The 24,788-nt window shown below is 47.4% G+C and overlaps 1 long non-coding RNA gene across 3 annotated transcripts; it reads left to right on the top strand.

The window, feature by feature from the left end:
- The first annotated feature begins 225 nt into the window (after positions 1-225).
- LOC119342646 lies at positions 226-20,030 on the top strand. 3 transcript variants are annotated; one of them, XR_005165650.1, is made up of 6 exons: positions 226-362; positions 444-529; positions 1,132-1,217; positions 1,307-1,413; positions 1,905-2,003; positions 19,975-20,030. It is a non-coding gene; the product is annotated as an uncharacterized LOC119342646 (long non-coding RNA). The 3 variants fall into 3 exon arrangements; XR_005165652.1 differs by lacking the exon at positions 19,975-20,030 and adding an exon at positions 15,106-15,633; XR_005165651.1 differs by lacking the exon at positions 19,975-20,030 and adding an exon at positions 9,423-10,473.
- Positions 20,031-24,788: the final 4,758 nt, after the last annotated feature.

Raw genomic sequence — 24,788 nt, 5'->3', positions numbered from 1 at the left:
GGCCAGGCGGCCGGCGCCGCGTAACAGATTTCGACGGTAGCTGGCGAGCCGCAACGGAACGGTGCTCTTCCCTGCTGCCACAAAATGAGGCGGCAGCCCTGTTTCTGCTGCGCGCGACGCGACGGCACCGCGGGCTGTCGGTTGGTGGCTTTTGTACCGTTCTGCCGACACTTCTCTCGTTATAAGGCAGGATGTGCCTCATTTGCGCAGCACCCCGCTCACTCCTCTCCTCTCCTCCCTGCTCTCTCTGCTCTACCCTAGCACATTGAGAAAGACAGCTTAAATAGCTACTTTGATCACGATTTTGAGCGATTTGAAGGCCGATTCAGAAGAAGTTTTAGTTGAAGAAAAGATAGATCAAGGTAAGATCTATCCGTTTTTGTTGGTTTCGTTCACATGCATGATGTTTTTATTCCCTAAGTATGTATTCTCTGTTGTTTTAGGCATGATTTCATCACTTTAAGGAGTCATCTGGAGCTTCTGGAGTAGGATTTGCCGTGCGAAGTGAACTACGAAGTTGAAGATCAAGGTATGAGCTTTGCAATACATAGATTTTCTTGTGCATGCACGGTTAAAATTAGTTAGTTTTTAGCCCGTCATTATCTATATGATGTTTATTGTTAGAAGTTATAAAAGTTTTCAGATGACATATGTTGCATTTATAGTAATTTTTTGCACACGTGTAAGTTGAAGATGTCGTAGATCAATGTTAGCTGTGTCCATTACTAATTTTTTTTGACAAGCAAGATGTTGCTATTTTTGTTATTAAGTCCTAATTAGTACTTATGTTGAACGTTTAGGTTGGGTTAGAGCCAAAATTTGGACAACAAATATTTGACGGTATTGTAGATCACGTTAGGCCTTTCAAATGCATTAATTCAGTTTGACATGCGAAAAGTTCTTAATATGCTAATTAAGAAAAAGTTTGTACCATAATTGGTCATTGCATGATTAAATGTGATGCTATTTCTTTCGCAAAAAGAAAGTGATGCTATTTCATGTGGTATGTGGTATGTTTATTAATAATTTTTATAGTTAGGAAACCGTAGGTCTACTTTTTGTATGTCGCAATAATCTAAGTTTTGTATATTAAGATTAGATGCTAATATCCTTAATGATGTATGTAATTAGGTAAAAAAATATCATCTGAGTAACAAACAATGATGAGATGACGTGATTGAAGAAATTGTGTTTCGATCTTCGATGTCCCTTTTGAGGTGATGACCACATACATGCAAAGTGCCATTTGGATGCTTTTGATAGCAGAAAAAAATCCGTGTCTAATATTTATGTTCGTGTATAATAGGTTAACTCCATTGATATATTACTGGTGATATGTTCATGCTGACGGATTTTTTTTGAACTATTGCGGCGCTTAAGTTTATTCGGAACAACATCTATATTGAAGCTGAGGTATAAATGATCGTGTGTAATTTTTAAATATTTTTTATATTGATGTACTATTGTGAATGATGTTACTGCTGCTGCAAATATTTCTAGTGGAAATATGGTTATTTGTTCAGTCATATGATATTTAAATGGTATCATCATACTATTATGTTTAAGGTCCAACCGAATGATACTAACAAAGTAGATTATTTTCTAATGAAAATACGGTTATTAAAATGTATTCTCATTTCATTATTTGTAAATAAACTATTTTTATTGGATGATATGAAAATGTTATTAAAATCAAAATATACTAAAAGTTTTAATCATATCTTATTAAAGTGTTATGATTGTATTATTATGTTTAGAGTCGAACCGAATGATATTACAAAAGCACTGATTAGTTCAAACGTAAATATGGATATAAAAATGTTTTTCCCTTATTATTATATTTAAAGTTTTAGTCGGCTAATAATAAAATATCCGGTTATTAATTATTTGAAATGTAAATATAGATCAATGATGGCGGCGTTGCTACACCCACCTATTTTGACAATATAATGAAAATAAGTTCCATAAGTATATAAAGGAGTCCTTGATCGCCAAATTGGAAGGTAAAGTCATTTTTATCCGAGACAAAATTTTGCATTACTCATTAGGAATTAACAAGCTAAAATAAATGGCACCACTTGTCCAATAGTCAACATCCATCAATTCACCATCATAAAATTAGAGCAAGAAGATATAACATCATTCATCGACATCACATACTGATATGTGGACTTTACAACCACTGGTAGCAATATTTCCATGACATGTGCTTGTACCTTGGAATGGTGTCCTCCTAATCTGGATCTTTTGGTCCTTCCATTACTTGTGCTTGTCAAAGAAATATGCCTTTCCCAACCTGGATCTTTCGATCAAATGATTTTGTCGAAAAGGACCAGGTGCCCAACGCAATTGTCAAAAAGGACTACATGCAGATGAAATTGATAAAAGAGACCCCCCGGCATGGCGGCAGGCGCGACAGGCAACACGTGGCACCTGCCGTCACGCACTGAGGCGGCCATCATTGTATAACATGTATCCGTACCGGGATGGAACGGGGCCAGGTAGGTGGGCCCTGCTGCCACGGTACGAGGCAGCCTGTACTGCTGCTGCCGCTCGGTTGCCGACATGGCATCTGCACCCGCAACGAGGCGGTGGGCCATGTCGCCACTCTATGAGGCGGCTGCACTGTTTGTGATGCTTACTAGACGATAACATCCACTGTTGCTTCGGGATTTCTAGTCGAAAAGGACCCTCTGGCCAACACAATTGACAAAAAGGACCACCTACAAATAAAATTGACAAAAAAGACCCCCTCGGTAGTGGCGGCAGGCGCGGCGGCCGACACGTGGCTCCTACCGCCATGCTAGTAGGAGGCGGGCCCTACCGCCATGCGCTGAGGCAGCCGGCCGACTATTATGTAATTTCTGGCGCGTCGGGAGCCGGGATGGAACGAGGCTGGGCATGTGGGCCCTGCCGCCACACGACGAGGCGGTCGACACTACTGCTGCCGCGTACAGGCCGACAACACCTGCTGCACGCGCGAAGAGGAGGTGGGCCACACCGCCCCTCCCCGAGGCGGTCGCGCTATTGCTGCTGCTCGCGGCGCGACAACTTCACTGTGGCAAATGGCGATGATTCCCACACGCGGACGACGCTGATTTCCACGGGCGGGAATCCAATGTTGTGTGGTAGGTGAATTTTTAACATGTTGTGCAGACACTTTGCGGTGCTCCTCCGCACTCTCTTTGCTTCCTTGCGTACACTCTCCACTCCACTCTGTCTAGTTCGCATGCCATTCGGCGGAAATCGTTTCTGGTAGTGATTCCACTGCGGTGATGCCCGCTGTTTGATAATTGCCACTGCTTTCTATGCAAACGACACCGATCAAAAGTAGTGCCCGATTCCCGCCTAAAGTTTTGTTCATCGGTTGCTGCGGCCGACGCGACAACACCGAGGCATGCTATGCCGACACTCGATGCACTGTTTTGAATCACGCGTATGTCCCACCTAAAATTTAGTCTGTTCGCGCCTATTTTCTTGCCATCATTTCGTGAGGCCAACGCAACAAAAGAAGTTGGCGATGGAAAAGGAAAATATCCATGCTGGACTCAGTTGATACATGTGGTAGTATTTTAAATTTCGCAACTATTTGTATCTTAATTTTGACAGTCCAATGTACCTTTGTTTCAGTAGTTAAATGTAGCTTTATTTCAATAGTACAATGTAGCTTATTTTCAACGGTACCATGTCCAAATGTCTTATTTACCTTCTTTCCTTCTTTATCTCTCTCCCCACCAGAAAACACTTTAATAATGTAAACTAATTATCAAACATTGTGCAACAACTACAACATCAAATTAAGATAGAACATAATGCCCATACAATAAGACATTACAAACTAATAATGCAAGTACATCTGAATTAAACGGTAGAACTGAACTTAAAAACTAAAAATACATCTTAAAAACTACATGAAGGCACCATCGTCATCCTCCGTCGATGCATAACTCTTGACCTTCGGCGATGCAGAACTCTTTCCCTTAGACAATGCAGAACTCTTGGCCTTGGTACTCGACGTGAAGATATCGTCTTCATCCTCGTTGTCCGCAGTCCATAAAAAAGTATTTTCTGATGAAAACTTTAGGTATGATTCACCCTTACTCTGTTGCTTCATCCATCTTCCATGCAACCTGAGAAGTTCTTTCCAGGACGGAAAGAACTTCTCAGGTTGCATGGAAGATGGATGAAGCAATAGAGTAAGGGTGAATCATATCTAAAGTTTGCAGCAGAAAATACTTTTTATGGACCGCGGACAACGAGGATGAAGACGATATCTTGACATCGAGTACCAAGGCCAAGAGTTCTGCATCATCGAAGGGCAAGAGTTCTGCATCATCAAGGGCAAGAGTTCTGCATCGGCGAAGGATGACGATGATGCCTTCATGTAGTTTTTAAGCTGTATTTTTAGTTTTTAAGTTTAGTTCTACAATTTATTCAGATGTACTTGCATTATTAGTTTGTATTGTCTTATTGTATGGGCATTATGTTCTATCTTAATTTGATGTTGTAGTTGTTGCACGACATTTGATAATTAGTTTGTATTATTAAAGTGTTTTCGAGTGGGGAGAGAAAGAAAGAAGGAAAGAAGGTAAATAAGACATTTGGACATGGTACAACTGAAAATAAGATACATTGTACTAATAAAATAAAGCTACATTTAACTACTGATATAAAGCTACATTAAATTGCTGAAATTAAGATATAAATGGTTGCAAAATTTAAAATACTATCGCATGTATCTACTGAGTCCAGCGTGGATATTTTTCTTTTCCATCGCCAGCTTCTTCTGCTGTCTTGGACTCACGAAATGATGGCGAGAAAATAGACACGAACGGACTAAATTTTAGGTGAGAAATACGCGTGATACAAAACAGTACAACCAGTGTCGGCATGGCATGCCTCGGTGCTGTCGCGTCGGCTACAGCAACCGATGAACAAAACTTTAGGCGGGAATCACACACTGCTTTTGATCAGTGTCGTCTGCATAGAAAGGAGTGGCAATTATCAAACAGCGGGCAACACCGCAGCGGAATCATTGCTAGAAACGATTCTCGCCGAACGACATGCGAACCAGACCAAGTGGAGTGGAGAGTGTACGCAGGGAAGCAAAGAGAGTGCAGAGGAGCACCGCAGAGTGTCGGCACAAGACGTCAAAAATTCACCTACCGCACGACATCGGATTCCCGCCCATGGAAATCAGCGTCGTCCGCGCATGGGAATCATTGCCGTCTGCCACAACGAAGTTGTCGCACCGCGAGCAACAGCAACAGCGCGTCCGCCTCGGGGAGTGGAGGCGTGGCCCACCTCTTCGCCGTGCGTGCAGCAGGTGCGGTCGGCCTGCGTGCGGCAGCAACAGTGTCGGCCGCCTCGTCGAGTGGCAGCGGAGCCCACATGCCCGACCCCGTTCCATCCCGGTTCCCGGCGCGCTGGAAATTACGTAATAGCCGGTCGGCCGCGTCCTAGCATGGCAGCAGGAGCCACGTGTCGGCCGCCGCGCTTGCCGCCACCGCTGAGGGGGTCTTTTTTGTCAATTTCATTTGTATGTAGTCCCTTTGTCAATTGTGTTGGCCAGAGGGTCCTTTTTGATAAAAAATCCGATCAAATACCACCACATCCTACATTAAAAACAACGACAACAACAACAAAGCCTTTAGTCCCAAACAAGCTGGGGGTAGGCTAGAGGTGAAACCCATAAGATCTCGCGACCAACTCATGGCTCTGGCACATGGATAGCAAGCTTCTACGCACCCCTATCCATAGCTAGTTCTTTGGTGATACTCCAATCCTTCAAGTCTCTCTTAACGAACTCCTTCCATGTCAAATTCGGTCTACCCCGCCCTCTCCGCACGCTTTAGCCGTCCGCTATGCACTGGAACTTCTGGAGGCCTACGCTGAATATGCACAAACCATCTCAGACGACGTTGGACAAGCTTCTCTTCAATTGGTGCTACCCCAACTCTATCTCGTATATCAATATTCCAGACTCGATCCTTCCTCCTGTGGCCACACATCCATCTCAACATACGCATCTCCGCCACACCTAACTGTTGAACATGTCTGCATTTTAGTCGGCTTTTGGGTTTCATCTCCATAAGAGTGGCTGAGTTTTTACGATGGCTCGCCAAACCTATCACAACCCTCCTCCTTACCGGGGCTTGGGACCAGCTATGTTGAGACAACATAGGCGGAGTTCACCACATCCTACATTAGTATAGCACGAATCATTAACATGTAGCAATATGATATGAGAAAGCATGTAGATTTACTGATTATGTATCTTTGATCTTTTATAAAATTAAGATATCTTAGCTTGGGCTGTAACGAAATAAACAAGTGTTGTACTCATAATTGCCTCTAATCCTACACATGGTCAAATAGTTTGCCAACTTTCTACTTTGTGGAATAAGAGGGACGCATATAGATTAACTAAATCCCACTAAATGAGGGAGCTCAGCAGCTAGAGAAGAGAACTGTAGCAGAACTTGAGAGTGCCGAAGTTGGTTAAGTCAGAGTCGGCAGAACAAAGAGAGTTATTCCATGGAATAACAACTTAACCAGGAAAGTCAGGAGCTAAAAATTGTTCCAATTGTAACAATGTGTCCTCTTGGTACTTCTCACAGAATTAGTAAACTACATTTACCCATACGAACAATAAGTCCACTACAAATATAGCCGAAAAGGAGAACTATTCAATTTATTATTGTCATAGATGTTCATGATAATCAAAGCTGGCCAAGCTTCAGAAAGGATAAGCTCATAACCTGGAAAATATTATTCTTTACTTATATTCTCCCAGGCTGAATATTTTCTTAGTACAACAAAAGTAATGTTTAGTGCGCTCAGGCTGCGCTAGCGGGGCAAAATCTTAGTCATGGACCCAGGCTCACCTATGAAATAGTCTTAGAGAACGTTAACAGTGCTAAACTCACAAATCAGGTAGACTCGAAAAATCACAAGAAAACAATCTGTAACAATATCTATTGAATTAAACCTCCCCTAAAATATCCAATATAAGCATTACTCTGTACAAAAAGAGCTTTCAAGAAGCAATCTGTCATCATATAAGCCAGAGCAACCAACATTTAACATACTATGTTCCACTGTTATTGACTTTGCCCTATCTCAGAAGTTAAAATTTGACCATTTATATTGTGTGATGCATTTATTAAATGGGAAGGAAATGCATATGGTAACCAAAAAAATGTAGGAAACATGTAAGCACGCAATTTTTTAAATACCATTAGCGAAAGCTTTCAAGGTTTGACTAGTCAGACACTGGGGGAGCACTTTATGAGGTTTGTAGGTTGAATCCACCGCAAGATGTATAAACCTTATTAGTTAAGCAACTAAACTCTCTTGCCTTTAAGATTGTATGTGCCATCCTTTATGACAAAGCTTCATCCAAGTTGAAAGCAAAATTTCCCAAACTACGTGGCACCGCCATGACAATACCTCCGAGAAATTCCAAGTTTTCCGAACTTCCAAATTTCTTCGTTATCTTTTATTTTGCTAGATGAGCAAGATTTCTGTCATCCCATGGAAGGCATTCAAGAATTATGTGAGCCAAAAAAAATGTTAGGTAAAAAACTTGACTATTTTGGAATGTAAAAAAATAAATTAAAATTGAGATGTTCACTAACATCATTTTTTAAAGAGGGAATTCTACATTTTTTAACAAATTAGTGCCAAGAAAAGAATTAATGTAACACTGGATGACTTAAAGAGGCACGTAACCATCCTCATTGTACATGCCAGCTTCTAGTATAGTTGCTGCATAGAAAATCAGAAAGTGGATTGGTTACTGTACTAATTTCTAGAGAAGAGAGAAATTAAAAATAGAAATGAATGCACAAAATAAATAAGAGAAATGCATAGGTGTTAGTAAACCTGGTTATACAACTGATTCTTGAATTTCTCAGCATGTGGTTTCCCCTCAGATCTAAATGCACAAGAAACTTGAACATCAACTTCTGTACAGAATTGAAGTATTCTCCAAGTTCAAACCTTTCATTGTTAAAGCAAACAAAACAGTCATATTCTTTTCTTTCTGCTCAATTCTGTAAAAGAGAAAGAACCAATTAAAAAAGTAGCACCAACATACAATTTGCACTTTAAAAAACGATCAAACTGTACATAAAAGAAATAAGAGAAATTTATGTTTAGTTAGAATATCTTGAACAAGTAGGCAAAAAATGATTAAATAGATACAATGGAACTCGCATGATTCAATCGAGTGTACCAGTGATAATTGTTAAGGGCCTTGTATCATGTCAAAGCTCTCACGTACATGAGATATTCTAAGACCTAGCAAGCTGCATGAGAGTGACTAGTGACTACATCCATTTCTTTTGGGATTCTCGTGTTTTGGTCATGCATTCCCGTGTGATTTTTTTGTCCAAAAGGACTCCCTACCGAACGCTATTGTCAAAAAGGACTACATGCGGATAAAATTGTCAAAAAGGACCCCCTCACTAGTGACGGCAGGTGCGGCAGGCGACACATGGCACCTGCCACCACGCCAAGAGGCGGCGGGCCCTACCGCCACCACAGGAGGTGGCCATCAAGGCAAACGGGAGTCCCAGCTACTCACCGTGCCGCGACGGAATGGGGCGGCAAGCGCTGCCACTGCCGCTCCCTGGCCGACAGCCCTGCTACGCGCGGGCCGAGGAGTGGGCCAGGCCGCCACGGGAGGAGGCGGCATCTTTCCCTGGCTGGCTGACAGGCCGTGCAGGCCACGGGCCCAGCCGGTGGGCCACGCCGCCACTGCTGCTGGCGGCAGCTTGCTGCACGCGCGACAGGCGCTGACGGCACTGATTCCCGGGCGCGACGGCGATGCTGACGGCGGTGATACTTTTGCCTCAGCGGATGCGACGGCACCGCGAGAATCGCTCTGGCTATTGCTTGAGCGGATGAGACGGCACTGCAGTAATCAGTCACTCGCTGCGGGATTCTGATGCTGCGGGAACCTTTTGTGCCGACACTACAGGGATCCTAAAATTTCCCGCCTAATTTCGTCCGTTCGCGCTTATTTTTTCGCCATCATTTGTCGTCTAAGCCTATAAAAGGAGACACCGAGGCTCTCGTCCAGCCATCCTCTTCCCGCCAACCCTTTCCCTCCATACCTCAGTCGTTCTTTCCCGCCATTTTGTCCTCTCTACCTATAAAACCCCCTTCGACGGAGGTGAATAAGCAGTGTAGTGTAGTGTAGTCGAGATGTCTCATTATCCTTTCGATCGTAGTTTTCACCCTGGGATGATCAGATGTCTTCTGAGGCTAGCCACTGATTTCAGGATGGACAATAGGATAGTTCCATGGGACGAACTCACCGGTAGTACCACCATAATGAATGAGTTGGCCCACGAATTACATAGGTCTGGGTGGCCTGAAAGGACTTATGAGGAGGTATGTACTTAACTTCTTAGGTTGCATGAAAGGTGGAGAAAGGTAGTGGAGCCGAAGAGTGAAACTTTCAGGATGATTGCAACAAAGCATCCATTTTTATGGACTGAAGAAAGCGAGGACAACGATGATATCTTCATGTCGCCGCTTCCGGGTTCTGCATCCTCGAAGGCAAGAATTCTGCATCATCCAAGGGAAAGAGTTCCGCGTCCTTGAAGGGCAATAGTTCTGCATCGACGGAGGATGACGATGATGCCTTCATGTAGTTTTTAAGCTACATCCTCGAAGGGCAAGATTGTCGTGGTTCTGAACGCTGGACAGAGGGACGTGGGGGACGATGTGTGAGTTTAGTGTCTTAATTTCTGCAGTTTCATATAGCTTTATTTCACAATCATTTGTATCTTAATTTCTGCAGTTTAGTGTAGCTTTATTTCAGTACTTAAATGTAGCTTTATTTCAATAGTATGATGTATCTTAATTTCAGTTGTACCGTGTCTTAATGAAAAAAATATAGTTTTACAATAAAATGTAGCATTTTATTTCCCTCCAGTAATTATCGAACGTCATGCAACAAGTACAACAAGCACAAACTAATAATGCAAGTACATCTGAATTTAACAGGACTAGCGCATTTTTATTTCAGCGTACATAATGTTTCATACATAAGTCGAAAAGTATGATACTAACATATGTAGATACAATGGGTCGCACACGTTGATAGATGAATCATTTTAGCCGACGACGGCCACCTGGCCTTCCCTTCGGACCGGAAAGCTCCAAGTGATTAGGTGGTCGAGTTACACGAAGACCGCGACCGTACTCCAGTTGGTCTTCCTGTGTCTGCGACTCCTGCATAGGTGGTGGAGTCTGTAATCCTTGTGACGAATCTGATGCGTAATTTTAGGCGTATGGTTGTTGTGGCTCCTCGGGGATAAAAGATGGGCCAATAACGTCCTCTCCGAAGAATTCTGTAACTACTGCATTAAAATTGTCGCCATCATCTTGCGATGATCCCTATATGCGTGTGTTGAGGCCAGATTGGGTGTACTCATCGTCCCAATTTACATTAGGTAAGTCCTGCACATAGAAACATTGTAAACAAAAACAGTTAGAGGATAATATGTAATATCACTATAAATGCATTAAAATGTAAACATGACTACCTGATCAGATCCCTCGGCTGTACTGTCTGGACATTCTACCTGGTACTGGTTTAAATCTGGGACACGAGTCTCCTCGGGCATGGAGATCCCTCGTGTGGAGAGATACGGCTAAGATCCCTCACCTTGAGTGTATGCACCATATCCAGTGTAGGCATATGGGTTTGAGGAAAGATACAGCTTGGGCATCGAATCCAAGCCCATGCCATGGTCCTACGATGTCTGCCCCTGACAAAGCAGCACCGAAGAAGAGCGATGTAGTGGCAGAGATGAGTCATGTCGTGGAAATGTCGTTGTAGTACTCGGACCCTCCCCCACTGCCCATGGCTTGTACGCGCCTCGCTCGACCTGGACGACGCCGCCGCACTCGGTTTGGCTGATCTCGGTACTGGCATGTTGTACGCTCCTGTGACAACGTCATCGCCTCTACCACATCTTAACTTTGTTACCATGTATTATTTAAGACATTTATGGAATGACTTGACAGCTGATCCCTTAGCCGGCATGCTTTCCGTCGCGATCTGCGCTATTTCGTTGGCAGTTTGAAGCTGAAAAATATTTGGTTGTTACTTGGTTGAAATGATTATGAAATAATGGACCTGAAAAAATTACTAGTGATTACCGTCTGGTCAGGATAGAAAGCTGGATGCAGCTCAACATGTCTCCGCATCTGCTCCTCGTGCGTGAGATTTGTTGGTATCGTAGCTGGTTGACTCGCCAGGCTTGTATGTGTGCTGATGCAGTACCACTTCTTGTACGCTTGAGCTGTACTTCCATCATACGGTCTGCAAAATTATATAATTACATTAACCGTTGTGATAAAAGCAAAGTATCTTCATGCATCATATGGTCATCGTAATAAAATAATGTAAATAAAATGTACCTAAGTTGACACACTATATCTGCTAGCGCTTCATTTTCCCACTTGTGTACCCATTGAATGTTGCGTTCCCTCCAATTGTAAGAACTCCAACCATGGCCCATATTGGTTAGCCTGCAAATTATGTAACAAAGTGAGAGTTTAGTAAATTAAAAAGGACACTAACTGTTTAGGGAGGTCACATCTTACTTATGAGTTTCCTCATCGGTACATCTTGGAAAAGGTGGTGGAATCTCCTGATACAGACCGAACTGTCTCATGACACACTCCGGGTTGTAAGGCTCAACACACCACAGGAATAATAAGTAGCAGCGAGTCAGCCAGAATGCACTATCGGTCAACATGCCTGCTGTGATGGGTCATATATCAAAGACCATCTGTACATGCTCCTGAGTCCATGGGTTCCATGTGACTACAGACTCATCAAGTACCTCAAACTGCTGGTGGTATATAGGGTAACAATTTTTCCCAATACTTGGAGACCAATGTTTCCGTGCCTTTGTCCACCTGCTGGCCATAGTTACAGTGCTTACCTTGCTACAGTCGTATGGGTGTATGGGATTTAGTATACGAGGTCGTCCTACAGGGAGGTATTCCCAGGACCACAACTGTAGAAACTCGTAGGGGACACAAAGTAACAGAGCTTTTTTTGCGAAGGAAGTTTTTTGTGTGGCATCACACAAGCCTCTATATGTATGAGATAGAATGGCAAAACCGAAGCTGTATTTTGGTTGCTCGAGTAAAGGTTCATCTGCCATCTTCTCCACAATGTAGATGAGACCAGGGAGAAGTACGTCCCCGTGTGAATTTGGAAACATAACCCCGAGGAGCCACAACAAATGCGCAAGCAGATGTCTTCTCCTCATCTCAGAATCTGCGCAGCTAGAAAAATTACGAAAGTTATCACGAAGTCAGGAGAGTGGGATGCCACGAGGGCCACCGGTACGTTGTGATTCTGGCATTGTCATCCAGAGACGATGTGATATATTTTTGTGCCCAAGATGTAGACACTCGTGGAGAGACTAACGGCTCACCTCTAATTGGTAGAGCAAGGATCATAGAAACATCTTTCAGTGTAGGTGCAAGCTCCCCAAAACGAAAGTGAAAGGTGTGGGTTTCAGGTCTCCACCGGTCAACGAGGGATGTCAAAAGGGATGGGTCCGAACATAACTAGTCTTCGCATGATGTGAGCCTAGCAAAAGCATGTAGTCCATAAGCGTCAAGGTGAGGAACGAAAGAATTGTGTATTGGCCAGGTTTTCTTTATGCTTCGAAGTCTGAAACTCTGATAATCATGTTCTTTATTTGGGTTCAAAAATAGGTGGCAACGGTAGCCGACATCATGGGGCCCCTCCAAAAGCACTGGCACTTGGCCACCGTTGCCACCTATTTCTGAACCCAAATAAAGAACATGATTATCGAAGTTTCAGACTTCGAACCATAAAGAAAACCTGGCTAATACACAATTCTTTCGTTCCTCACCTTGACGCTTATGGACTACATGCTTTTGCTAGGCTCACATCATGTGAAGACCAGTTACGTTCGGACCCATCACTTTTGACATACCTCATTGACCGGTGGAGACCTGAAACCCACACCTTTCACTTTTGTTTTGGTGAGCTTGCACCTACACTGAAAGATGTTTCTATGATCCTTGCTCTACCAATTAGAGGTGAGCCGTTAGTCTCTCCACGAGTGTCTACATCCCGGGCACAAAATATATTAGACCGTCTTGGGATGACAATGCCAGAATCACGACATGCTGGTGGCCCTCGTGGCATCCCACTCTCCCGGCTTCGTGATAACTTTCGTAATTTTTCTAGCTTCGTTGATTCTGAGACGAGGAAAAGGCATCTGTTTGCGTATTTGTTGGGGCTCCTCGGGGTTATGTTTCCAAATTCACACGGGGACGCACTTCTCCCTGGTCTCATCTGCATTATGGAGAAGATGGTAGATGAACCTTTACCCGAGCAGCCAAAATACAGCTTTGGTTCTGCCATTCTATCTCATACATATAGAGGCTTGTGTGATGCCACACAAAAAACTTCCTTCGCAAAAAAAGCTCCATTACTTTGTGTCCCCTACGAGTTTCTACAGTTGTGGTCTTGGGAATACCTCCCTGTAGAACGACCTCGTATACTAAATCCCATACACCCATACGACTGTAGCGATGGAAGTAGTGTAACTATGGCCAGTAGGTGGACAAAGGCACGAAAACATTGGTCTCCAAGTATTGGGAAAAATTGTTACCCTATATACCACCAGCAGTTTGAGGTACTTGATGAGTCTGTAGTCACATGGAACCCATGGACTCAGGAGCATGTACAGATGGTCTTTGATATACGACCCATCACAGCAGGCATGTTGACCGATAGTGCATTCTGGCTGACTCGCTGCTACTTATTATTCCCGTGGTGTGTTGAGCCTTACAACCCGGAGTGTGTCATGAGACAGTTCGGTTTGTATCAGGAGATTCCACCACCTTTTCCAAGATGTACCGATGAGGAAACCCATAAGTAAGATATGACCTCCCTAAATAGTTAGTGTCCTTTTCAATTTACTAAACTCACACTTTGTTACATAATTTGCAGGCTAACCAATATGGGCCACGGTTGGAGTTCTTGCAATTGGAGGGAACGCAACATTCAATGGGAACACAAGTGGGAAAATGAAGCGCTAGCAGATATAGTGTATCAACTTAGGTACATTTTATTTACATTATTTTATTACGATGACCATACGATGCGTGAAGATGCTTTGCTTTCATCACAATGGTTAATCTAATTATATAATTTTGCAGACCGTATGATGGAAGTACAGCTCAAGCGTACAAGCAATGGTACTACATCAGCACGCATACAAGCCTGACCAGTCAACCAGCTACGATACCAACAAATCTCACGCACGAGGAGCAGATGCGGAGACATGTTGAGCTTCATGCAGCTTTCTATCGTGACCAGACGGTAATCACTAGTAATTTTTTCAGGTCCATTATTTCATAATCATTTCAACCAAATAACAACCAAATATTTTTCAGCTTCAAACTGCCAACGAAATAGCGCAGATCGCGACAGAAAGCATGCCAGCCAGGGGATCAGCTGTCAAGTCATTCCATAAGCGTCTTAAATAATACACGGTAACAAAGTTGAGATGTGGTAGAGGCAACGACGTTGTCACAGGAGCGTACAACATGTGAGTACCGAGATCAGCCAGACCGAGTGCGGTGCCGCCGTCCAGACCGAGCGAGGCGCGTACAAGCCATGGGCAGTGGGGGGAGGGTCCGAGTACTACAACGACATTTCCACAACATGACTCATCTCTGCCACTACATCGCTCTTCTTCGGTGCTGCTTCGTCAGGGGCAGACATCGCAGGACCATGGCATGGGCTTGGATTCGATGCCCGAGCTGTATCTTTACCCAAACCCATATGCCTACACAGGATATGGCGCATACACTCAAGGTGAGGGATCTCAGCCGTATCTCTCCACGCGAGGGATCTCCATGCCCGAGGAGACTCGTGTCCCAGATTTAAACCAGTACCAGGTAGAATGTCCAGACAGTACAGGCGAGGTATCTGAAGGTAGTCATGTTTACATTTTAATGCATTTATAGTGGTATTACATATTATCCTCTAATAATTTTTGTTTACAATGTTTCTGTGTGTAGGACTTACCTGATGTAAATTGGGACGATGAGTACACCCAACCTGGGCTCAACACACGCATACAGGGATCATCACAAGATGATGGCGACAATTTTAATGCATTAGTTACGGAATTCTTCGGAGAGGACGTTATTGGCCCATCGTTTATCCCCAAGGAGTCACAACAACCATACGCCTACAATTACGCATCATGTTCGCAACAAGGATTACAGACTCCACCACCTATGCAGGAGTCACAGACACAGGAAGACCAACTGGAGTATGGTCGCAGTCTTCATGTAACTCGACCACCTAATCGCTTGGAGCTTTCTGGTCCGAAGGGAAGGCCAGGTGGCTGTCGTCGACTACAATGATTCATCTATCTACGTGTGCGACCCATTGTATCTACATATGTCAGTATCAGACTTTCCGACTTATGTATAAAACATTATGTATGCTGAAATAAAAATGCACCAGTCCCGTTAAATTCAGATGTATTTGCATTATTAGTTTGTGCTTGTTGTACTTGTTGCACGATGTTTGAAAATTAGTGGAGGAAAATAAAATGCTACATTTTATTGTAAAACTATATTTTTTTTCATTAAGACATGGTACAACCGAAATTAAGATACACCATACTATTGAAATAAAGCTACATTTATGTATTGAAATAAAGCTACACTAAACTGCAGAAATTAAAATACAAACGATTGTGAAATAAAGCTGCACGAAACTGCAGAAATTAAGACACTAAACTCACACATCGCCCCCCACGTCCCTCTGTCCAGCGTTCAGAACCACGACAATCTTACCCTTCGAGGACGTAGCTTAAACACTACATGAAGGCATCATCGTCATCCTCCGTCGATGCAGAACTCTTGCCCTTCGAGGATGCGGAACTCTTGCCCTTGGACGATGCATAACTCTTGCCCTTCGAGGATGCAGAACCCGAAAGCGGCATGAAGATATCATCGTCGTCCTCGCTTTCCTCAGTCCATAAAAATGGATGCTTTGTGACAGTCCTTCTGGAAGTTTCACTCTTCGGCTCCACTACCTTCTTCCACCTTTCATGCAACCTAAGAAGTTCAGTACATACCTCCTCATAAGTCCTTTCAGGCCATCTAGACCTACATAATTTGTGGGACAACTCATTTATTATGGTGTCACTGCCGGTGAGTTCGTCCCATGGAACTATCCTATTGTCCATCCTGAAATCAGTGGCTAGCCTCAGAAGACATCTGCTCATCCCAGGGTGAAAACTACGATCGAAAGGATAATGGGACATCTCGACTACACTACACTACACTACACTGCTTATTCACATCGTCGAAGGGGGTTTTATAGGTAGAGAGGAGAAAATGGCGGGAAAGAACGGCTGGGGTATAGCGGGAAAGAACGACTTGGGTATGGAGGGAAAGGGTTGGCGGGAACAGGATGGCTGGACGAGAGCCTCGGTGTCTCCTTTTATAGGCTTAGACGACAAATGATGGCGAAAAAATAAGCGCGAACGGACGAAATTAGGCGGGAAATTTTAGGATCCCTGTAGTGTCGACACAACAGGTTCCCGCAGCATCGGATTCCCGCAGCGAGTGACTGATTACCGCAGTGCCGTCGCATCCGCTCAAGCAATAGCCAGAGCGATTCTCGCGGTGCTGTCGCATCCGCTGTAGCAAAAGTAGAAAAAACAGACCGATTCCCGGGTGAAAGAACCAAAAGCGTACACATTCCCACGCGTAGGAATCACCACCGTCAGCATCGTTGTCGCGCCCGGGAATCAGCGCCGTCAGCGTCTGTCGCGCGTGCAGCAAGCTGCCCCAGCAGCAGTGGCGACATGGCCCACCGGCTGGGCCTGTGGCATGCATGGCCTGTCAGCCAGCCAGGGAAAGATGCCGCCTCCTCCCGTGGCGGCCTGGCCTACTCCTCGGCCCGCGCACAGCAGGTGCTATCGGCCAGGGAGCGGCAGTGGCAGCGATCGCCGCCTCACCCGATGGCGGTGGGGCCCACCTGGCCCGCCCTGTTCCATCGCGGCGTGGTGAGTAGCTGGGATTCCCGTTCGCCTCGGTGGCCGCCTCCTGCGCTGGCGGTAGGGCCCGCCGCCTCCTGGCGTGGCTGCAGGTGCCACGTGTCACCTGCTGCACCTGCCGCCACTAGTGAGGGGGTCCTTTTTGACAATTTTATCCGCAGGTAGTCCTTTTTGGCAATAGTGTTCAGCAAGGGGTCCTTTTGGACAAAAATCTTCCCCTATAGCCTAGGCATATTGCATAAGGGGAAAGGAGAACTGTACCTGTAGGCAAGGGACTAGCAACATGGAGCAAGTGCAGCCGGGCTGCGACCATCTTGAGCTGTACCTGTAGCAGTGGAGGCTCCAGGAATTTGCAACCAGGTATTCATGTGTATTCATTTTGACAAAATCATTTCTATTTTCGAAAATTGTCACTCTTTTGCCAAAATCAACACTGTTTTGTAAAAATCATGGGTATTCACATGAGGACCCAAGAATACCCCTAGACCTGTAGGCAAGGGACTGCCAACATGGAGCAAGTGCAGCAGGGCGGCGGCCATCTTGGGCTGTACCTGTACATGTGGATGATGACCTACTTGACAAGCAGGAAGAGATTGAGATCGGAGCCAGAGGACCAGATCGGTGAAGTCGGCGTCTAGCCTAGGTTTTCCCCGAGAGGTGGCGGCTGCCACCCCATAGTAGCCCTTGCGGATTTCAACCAGCACGCGGTGAATCATGCACCGCTTCACGTCAGGCGATCACTCGCACATGAGGGATCGAAATAATACTGGGTTGGTCCGTGACGGAGGATGCACAGAAGTAGGAGAGATACACAAACCTGTAGAGGATGGATGGAGGAAGTGATGCCGGCCGCTGCCATTGCCATGATCTCTTTTTTTCGTGCGAGATTTGGAGGCTAGGTCTACAAGGGCTGCGATCTAAGCGGTTCCACTCCGCATGATGTGCTTGGCGATCCGTTTGGCCCGCTGTTGCCATTTTCCCACACCCTCTCTCTCTCTTTCTCTCCACGGATACGACCACAACGATGACGCACCTGGAGGGATCCGGTGGAGAAATTGACTTTTCTTCTAAACTTTGATCATCCCCCCCCCACAATTGACGGGTGGGGCCAGGGGCCACTAGCCATTGAGACAAGCATAGGACAAATCATCAAACCCCATATAAAATGGAGCAAAAGATCCAATTCCCCGCAGGTGGAGTGGAGCAAAAGGGTGCGGGAAGGGGGTGAGGCTGCGAAGACACGAAGAAGAATCAATATTGACATCGGACGTTAGTGCATGCCAGTGAACGAGATTCTTTCTATTCGGCCAGGGGAATAGCGGCCTAGGACATCCGGCCCAACATCAACCCATACGTGAGGAAAACTTGCCCTGGACGGTCAGGGATAGCTGAGACGCGTGATCTGAAGGCCTAAATCAGTGGGGGCGTTAGAGGGCTCGGAAAGGGTTTAGTTTTACTGTCCTTCAATGGAAAATTTGTTAGTGTTCTATGGGGACGTTATACGCAAAGGTCCTTCCGGGGTCGATGTGTTCATGTGCGGGTTGGCGAGTTGTGAGAGACATGATCAAAGTAGGTTATGCGGCAGTCAAGAAAGCATCCAAGCGACGTTTGGCCCTGAGATGCGTGGAAAGAAAATGACCATGAAGGCCTTTGTCGTTGTCGGATGTAAAGATGGTACAGTTGTCCATTGGGGTCTGCGGCCGGTCATAGGAGAAAACTCATGGAGGTCGTACATGAGGTTTGCAAGCAATCATAGTTGCTCTATGTTTGGACAACTGATGGTGTATGTGGAGTTCATTTCCGTCAATGATGATGCAGGATGCAGTAGCGGTGGTGGTGACGTTGAGTTGGCCATCACAGCAGCCCCTACGCCGGCCCATCGAAATCGACAGGTGGCAACCAAGTGTAAGACACATGATATTGGTCTACGGCCGTTGACTTGAGAGAACACATGGAGGGATTGCCTGAGGCGCTAGATGATGACGATGACGGCCATTCTTCTGCCTCTTTGGACTTAGGCGAAGAAGAAGCTGTTCCTCCTCAGGACGGTCGCGGCACCACTAGAACCTGAGTTTTTATAGGTTATGAGCATCACCAATGAATTTCACTTTGTTTCTGGACTAGAAGCGGGAAGTCTGCAGGTTGGGCAGTTTTTCCCACACAAGAAATCTGCTTACCAAGCAATAAATAGCTATGCAATCGCCCTCCACCGCCAGCATGGAGTGAAGAGGTTTGTGTCATATTTCGGGGTCCGGCAACCTGTGAGAGGTTCGAACACTAGGGTGTGTGCGGAGATCTCAACCTGCCCAGCCTGCCTACTCGCGATCCTCCCTAGCCTAGCGCGTAGAGCTCACAAAGACACAAAGACACAAAGATTTATACTGGTTCGGGCCACCGTTGTGGTGTAACACCCTACTCTAGTGTGGTGTGGTGGATTGCCTCGAGGGGCTATGGATGAACTAGTACAAAGGATGAACAAGCCTCAGGAGGTGAGGTGTTCTTGAGCTGGTGTGGTGCTCGGGGTGGAATCAATCCCTCCACTATGGTGGTGGCTGAGTACTATATATAGTCGCCCTGGTCCTCTTCCCAAATATGAGCGGGAAGGGATTCCACAACAGCGGGATTTGAAAGGGGACAAGTAGTATAGTCTATCCTAACAAAAGTAGTCTTCGCCTGCGAAAAGCCTCTGGTCGTGACGCTGTCGTGGGCTGATACGTCTCCAATGTATCTATAATTTTTTATTGTTCCATGCTATTATATTACCCGTTTTTGATGTTTATGGGCTTTACTTTACACTTTTATATCATTTTTGGGACTAACCTACTAACTGGAGGCCCAGCCTGAATTGCTATTTTTTTGCCTATTTTAGTGTTTCGAAGAAAAGGAATATCAAACAGAGTCCAAATGGAATGAAAACTTCGGGAGCGATGTTTTTGGAACAAACGTGACCCAGGGGACTTGGAGTGGACATCAAGCAACAGAGGAGGCGGCCACGAGGGTGCCCGGTGCGCCCCTACAGGTGGGCGCGCCCCCACCCTCATGGGCTCCTCGAGCGTCCACCGACCTACTTCTTCCTCCTATATACACCCACGTACCCTGAAACCATCCAGGAGCACCACGAAAAACTATTTCCACTGCCGTAACCTTCTGTATCCGCGAGATCCCATCTTGGAGCCTTCGCCAGCGCTCCGCCGGAGGGGGAATCGACCACAGAGGGCCTCTCCATCATCTCCAAGGCCCTTCCGATGAGTTGTGAGTAGTTTACCATAGATCTTCGGGTCCATAGTTATTAGCTAGATGGCTTCTTCTCTCTCTTTGAATCTCAATACAACGTTCTCCTCGATCTTCTTGGAGGTCTATTCGATGTAACTCTTTTTGTGGTGTGTTTGTCGAGATCCGATGAATTGTTGGTTTATGATCAAGTTTATCCATGTGAAATATTTGAATCTCCTCTGAATTCTTTTATGTGTGATTAAGTTATCTTTGAAAGTCTCTTCGAATTATCAGTTTGGTTTGGCCTACTAGATTGATCTTTCTTGCAATGGGAGAAGTGCTTATCTTTAGGTTCAATCTTGCGGTGTCCTTTCCCAGTGACAGCAGGGGCAGCAAGGCACGTATTGTATTGTTGCCATCAAGGATAAAAAGATGGGGTTTATATCATATTGCATGAGTTTATCTCTCTACATCATGTCATCTTTCTTAATGCATTACTCTGTTCTTTATGAACTTAATACTCTAGATGCATGCTGGATAGCATTCGATGTGTGGAGTAATAGTAGTAGATGCAGGCAGGAGTCGGTCTACTTGTCACGGACGTGATTCCTATATACATGATCATGCCTATATAATCTCATAATTATTCGCTTTTCTATCAATTGCTCGACAGTAATTTGTTCACCCACCGTAATACTTATGCTATCTTGAGAGAAGCCACTAGTGAAACCTATGGCCCCCGGGTCTATCTTTGCCCATATAAGCTTTCAATCTACTTTTATTTGCATCTTTTACTTTTCCAATCTATATCAAAAAATACCAAAAATATTTATCTTATCATATTATCTCTATCAGATCTCACTTTTGCAAGTGGTCGTGAAGGGATTGACAACCCCTTTATTGCGTTGGTTGCGAGTTCTTGTTTGTTTGTGTAGGTGCGTGGGACTTTTGAGGAGCCTCCTACTTTATTGATACTTTGGTTCTAAAAAACTAAGGGAAATACTTATGCTACTTTGCTCACTCTTTCCTCTTCAAGGAAAACCAACGCAAGCTCAAGACGTAGCATGGGCTCGGTGATGACCTCCGTCCTGGCGGTCTTGGTCTTGTTGCACCAGAATGGAAACCTTTGGCTGATTCCTTCGAACTCCGTGCTTGTGGCTTTCCTCCCTTGCACCAAAGAGGAAACCTGCGCTCTGTACCCGCCAGGCGCCCACCTGGCCTTGGTCATCATGGCTCACATCAGCTGAGCCTCATGAGGTAGCTGCATAGATCTCTCCGCCCCTAAGGAGCCCTCCTAAGGAGGCCAACTCCTTCAGGGGTCTTGGCGTCGTCCGCCTCGCGAGGTTTGGCCCCTCGCGAGGGTCTTGTGGTGTTGATGTCGAAGCTGGGCCATACCAGGCCGTCGATGGAGCCACGTGGTGGGCTGCAGGTAGGCAGGACTGGATACCCCCAAGTCCAGGACGCCGACAGTAGTCCCCGGTCCCAAGGCGCGCTCGGACTTGTCTTCCAGGCGAAGCCAAAGGGCAAGGACGGAGCGCAGCGGGCCCTAACATCCTGCGGCCCTGAAGACATGTGGCAGTTGATGGGACGTGGGTGTCTCCACTTCCCCACACCGCCTTGATATCCGGGAGACCTAGCAGCCGCCCGTTGTCAGCGCAACTCGCCCTTCATGGTGTACCGTGCCCAGATCTTGTTTCTTCCTCCCCAATCTCGCCGCCGCGTCCATAGATCTGGTGCCGGCACCTTGTCCTCTCTTGGTATTCGTATGGCTCCCAAGCCAAGGAAGAAGAAGGTGAAGCCGCGCGTGCCGGCCTGTCCTCCGCCGGCCCTGGAGCTGACCCTTGAGCAGTCGACGGTGATCAATCAGGAAGGGCTGGACAAGGTTCGCCACACGCTCGCTGCCAGCTCCAATGAGGGGGGGGGGGCGATGGCTGCTCGCCCTATGTCTTGGTGAACCAGAGATGAGTGCCACCGAGATTCCCATCCATCTCCATGCTCTTCTTGCTGGATTGATCCTTCCTTTTCTTGTCACATTACCAGATCCACCTGCTCCATCTGGACCCCCGCTCCGTCATCCTTCTCGTCGTCTTCGCCTTCCTCTGCCAGGCCATGGTGGGCATCACTCCCTCCGTGGCCTTGTTTCGACATTTCTTCCTACTCCGGCTGGTGGACGCACGTCAGCGCTCTGGGTGCGTGACCTTTGAGGCCGTGGCTATGGCCACCGGCTCGGGGATCGACTTCGAGCTCTCGCCCGTCGCGAAGGGATTCCAGAAGCGGTGGTTTCTGATGGACGCTCGTGCATTCAGCCTCCTGCCATGATTCCTGGGTCACTGGCTTCACAAAGCTCTGGTTGGTGCCATGTGAGGCTCACTGACCAGCGTCTTGCTTTTGTCTGGAAGAGGTTGGCAAGGCTCCAAGAGCTGCGGGTGACTGCGCCAATGGTGGTGAAGGAATTCATGAAGCAGCGCCTTGCTCCCCTCCAGCGCCATTCTTGCCCGATGTGGGACTTCACCGGCACCGAGGATCCGATGAGGCTGCAGAAGCCATCGCTTGCTGCCGATACCTTGATCATGGTGCTCAAGCTCCTAACTGGCGAGCCCGAGACTGCTGACCTCCCGTGGGGTGGCTGCCTTCTTTATCTGTGCTCAAACAAGGAGGCCTTCGCGGGGCAGATGCCCCTGTTTGATGAGTGAGGGTTGCTTCCCGAGGGCATTGTGGGGCCCCGTGAGAATCCAGTCTTCGTGGCCCCTCTCCTGATTGATCCTTCTGCGTGTGCCCCAAGTGTGGTGGCAGGGGGATGCGGGCCTCTGTCAGCTGTCGAGAACTCCTCCGGAGGCTCAGCCTCGTTAGAGGCTCAGGAGCCTCAGGCTTCTGGGGTTCCGGCAGGGGCTGCTGCAGAGCCTGCGCTACACCAAGCTTCGGAGGCAGAAGCCTCTGACGTCCGGGATGGTGGCTCCAGAGCTGCTGCTGGTGACGAGGAGCCCACTAATAGCCCCGGAGCTGTGAGCCAGGATGCCCTGCCGGGCGCCCTGCCGGGCGCCCTGCCCTCGGGACCTCTGCCCCAGATATCATGCCGGACGCTCCCCCTCCCGAGGGTCGCCCATCGGGACCAGGTCGGTGCTGCCTGTGCCTTGAGTTGCTCCTGAAGAGGAAGAGGTTCCCGTGTCGCGACGATGGCACCCGCCGGCCGCTGAAGCCAAGGAGATATGTGGCCACCGACGAGTAAGTATCTTCGCTCCTGATCTCCAAGCGCACTACATTTTCTCATTGCTGGGGTTTTGCAGGATCTTCATGAAGGAAAAACCTCGGGAGGCGGGCGCCCCCAAGAGCTCCAGCACGGTGCAGGAGCGCAGCCCTAGCGCCCTGAGCCTGTGCAGGGTGTGAATCCAGCTCTCTCTAGCACGACGTCGCGAGGGTGCACCGGAACCGAGCCCCATGTTCTCTCCCCCTCCGACTCTGTCCGTGAGGGGAAGGGTGCGCCGGTGATCCTTCCTCTTGTCCTTGCTGGCAGGGGGCGCCCTTCGGGCAGCCTTCGTCTTCAAGCTACGGGGCCCCACCGGCCAGCCCCAGCCGGCGACTGGCGGAGCCCCCAGCGCCTCCCGAGCGACCTCCGAAGCTGGTGAAGATCTTGGCGACGAGCTCGCGCTTGCTCGCGGGCACAGTGCGGTGTGCTTCGGGCTCTTCGGTGAAGCAATGCATGCGATGGTCCATCTTGGTGGGGAGCTCGCCAACGTCGACACCAGGCTTGAAGCAGAGAGCTGCCGCTTGGAGGGTGAATGGCAACGGCTGAAGGTGGCCATCAACCTTGGGAAGCTTCAGCGAGACGAAGCCGAGGCGCGCGCGGAGGCCTCGCTCGCGGCTTCTCGAGAATCTTGCGCTCGCGCCATGGAAGAGGCCGAGGCAGCCAAGCGCCGTTGCGAGGTGGCTGAGGAGCGGGAGCGAGATCTTCTATCTTCGAGTGCTGCCCTGCTGCGCGAAATCGAGGAGCGTCGTTCCTTGCTGGCCTCCTCACCAGGTGAGGTGGCCCTTGCCGAGGCGGAGCTCCTGAGGCACCATGAGGACTTGACACTGGAGGCCGTGGATCATAGCTTGGCGCTCGAGAGGCTGGAGGTGAGGGAGCGACAAGCCGCCGTGGCTGAGGATGTTGTCGCCGCCCGAAAAGCTCAAGTTCAGGTGGAGGTGGAGGAGAAGGTGGTGAAGGCACGTGCTGAGCTAGCCGAGGGCCACCTCCTGGACCTGGAGCTGCTCAAGGCTGAGTTTGAGGGTCGAACCTCCGTCCTGAGGACCGAGCTGCAGGCGGTGAAGCAGCGCGAGGGCGTTGCCCGGGAGGCCCTAGCTTCTTTCGAATCCGCCCTGGATTCTGCTCGCGCCAAGATATCCTCTCTCCGGAAGCAGGCCGAGGATGCCGCCTCCCTCCTGGAGAAGGCTTCGAGTGAAAAGTGCGGCCGCCGAACGCTGGAGCGCGAACAC

Source organism: Triticum dicoccoides, chromosome 1B (genome assembly GCF_002162155.2).
Source record: "Triticum dicoccoides isolate Atlit2015 ecotype Zavitan chromosome 1B, WEW_v2.0, whole genome shotgun sequence".
Classification (NCBI taxonomy): domain Eukaryota; kingdom Viridiplantae; phylum Streptophyta; class Magnoliopsida; order Poales; family Poaceae; genus Triticum; species Triticum dicoccoides.
Note: the sequence above shows the minus strand (reverse complement) of the source record. Positions and strands in the feature narration are given on the sequence as shown.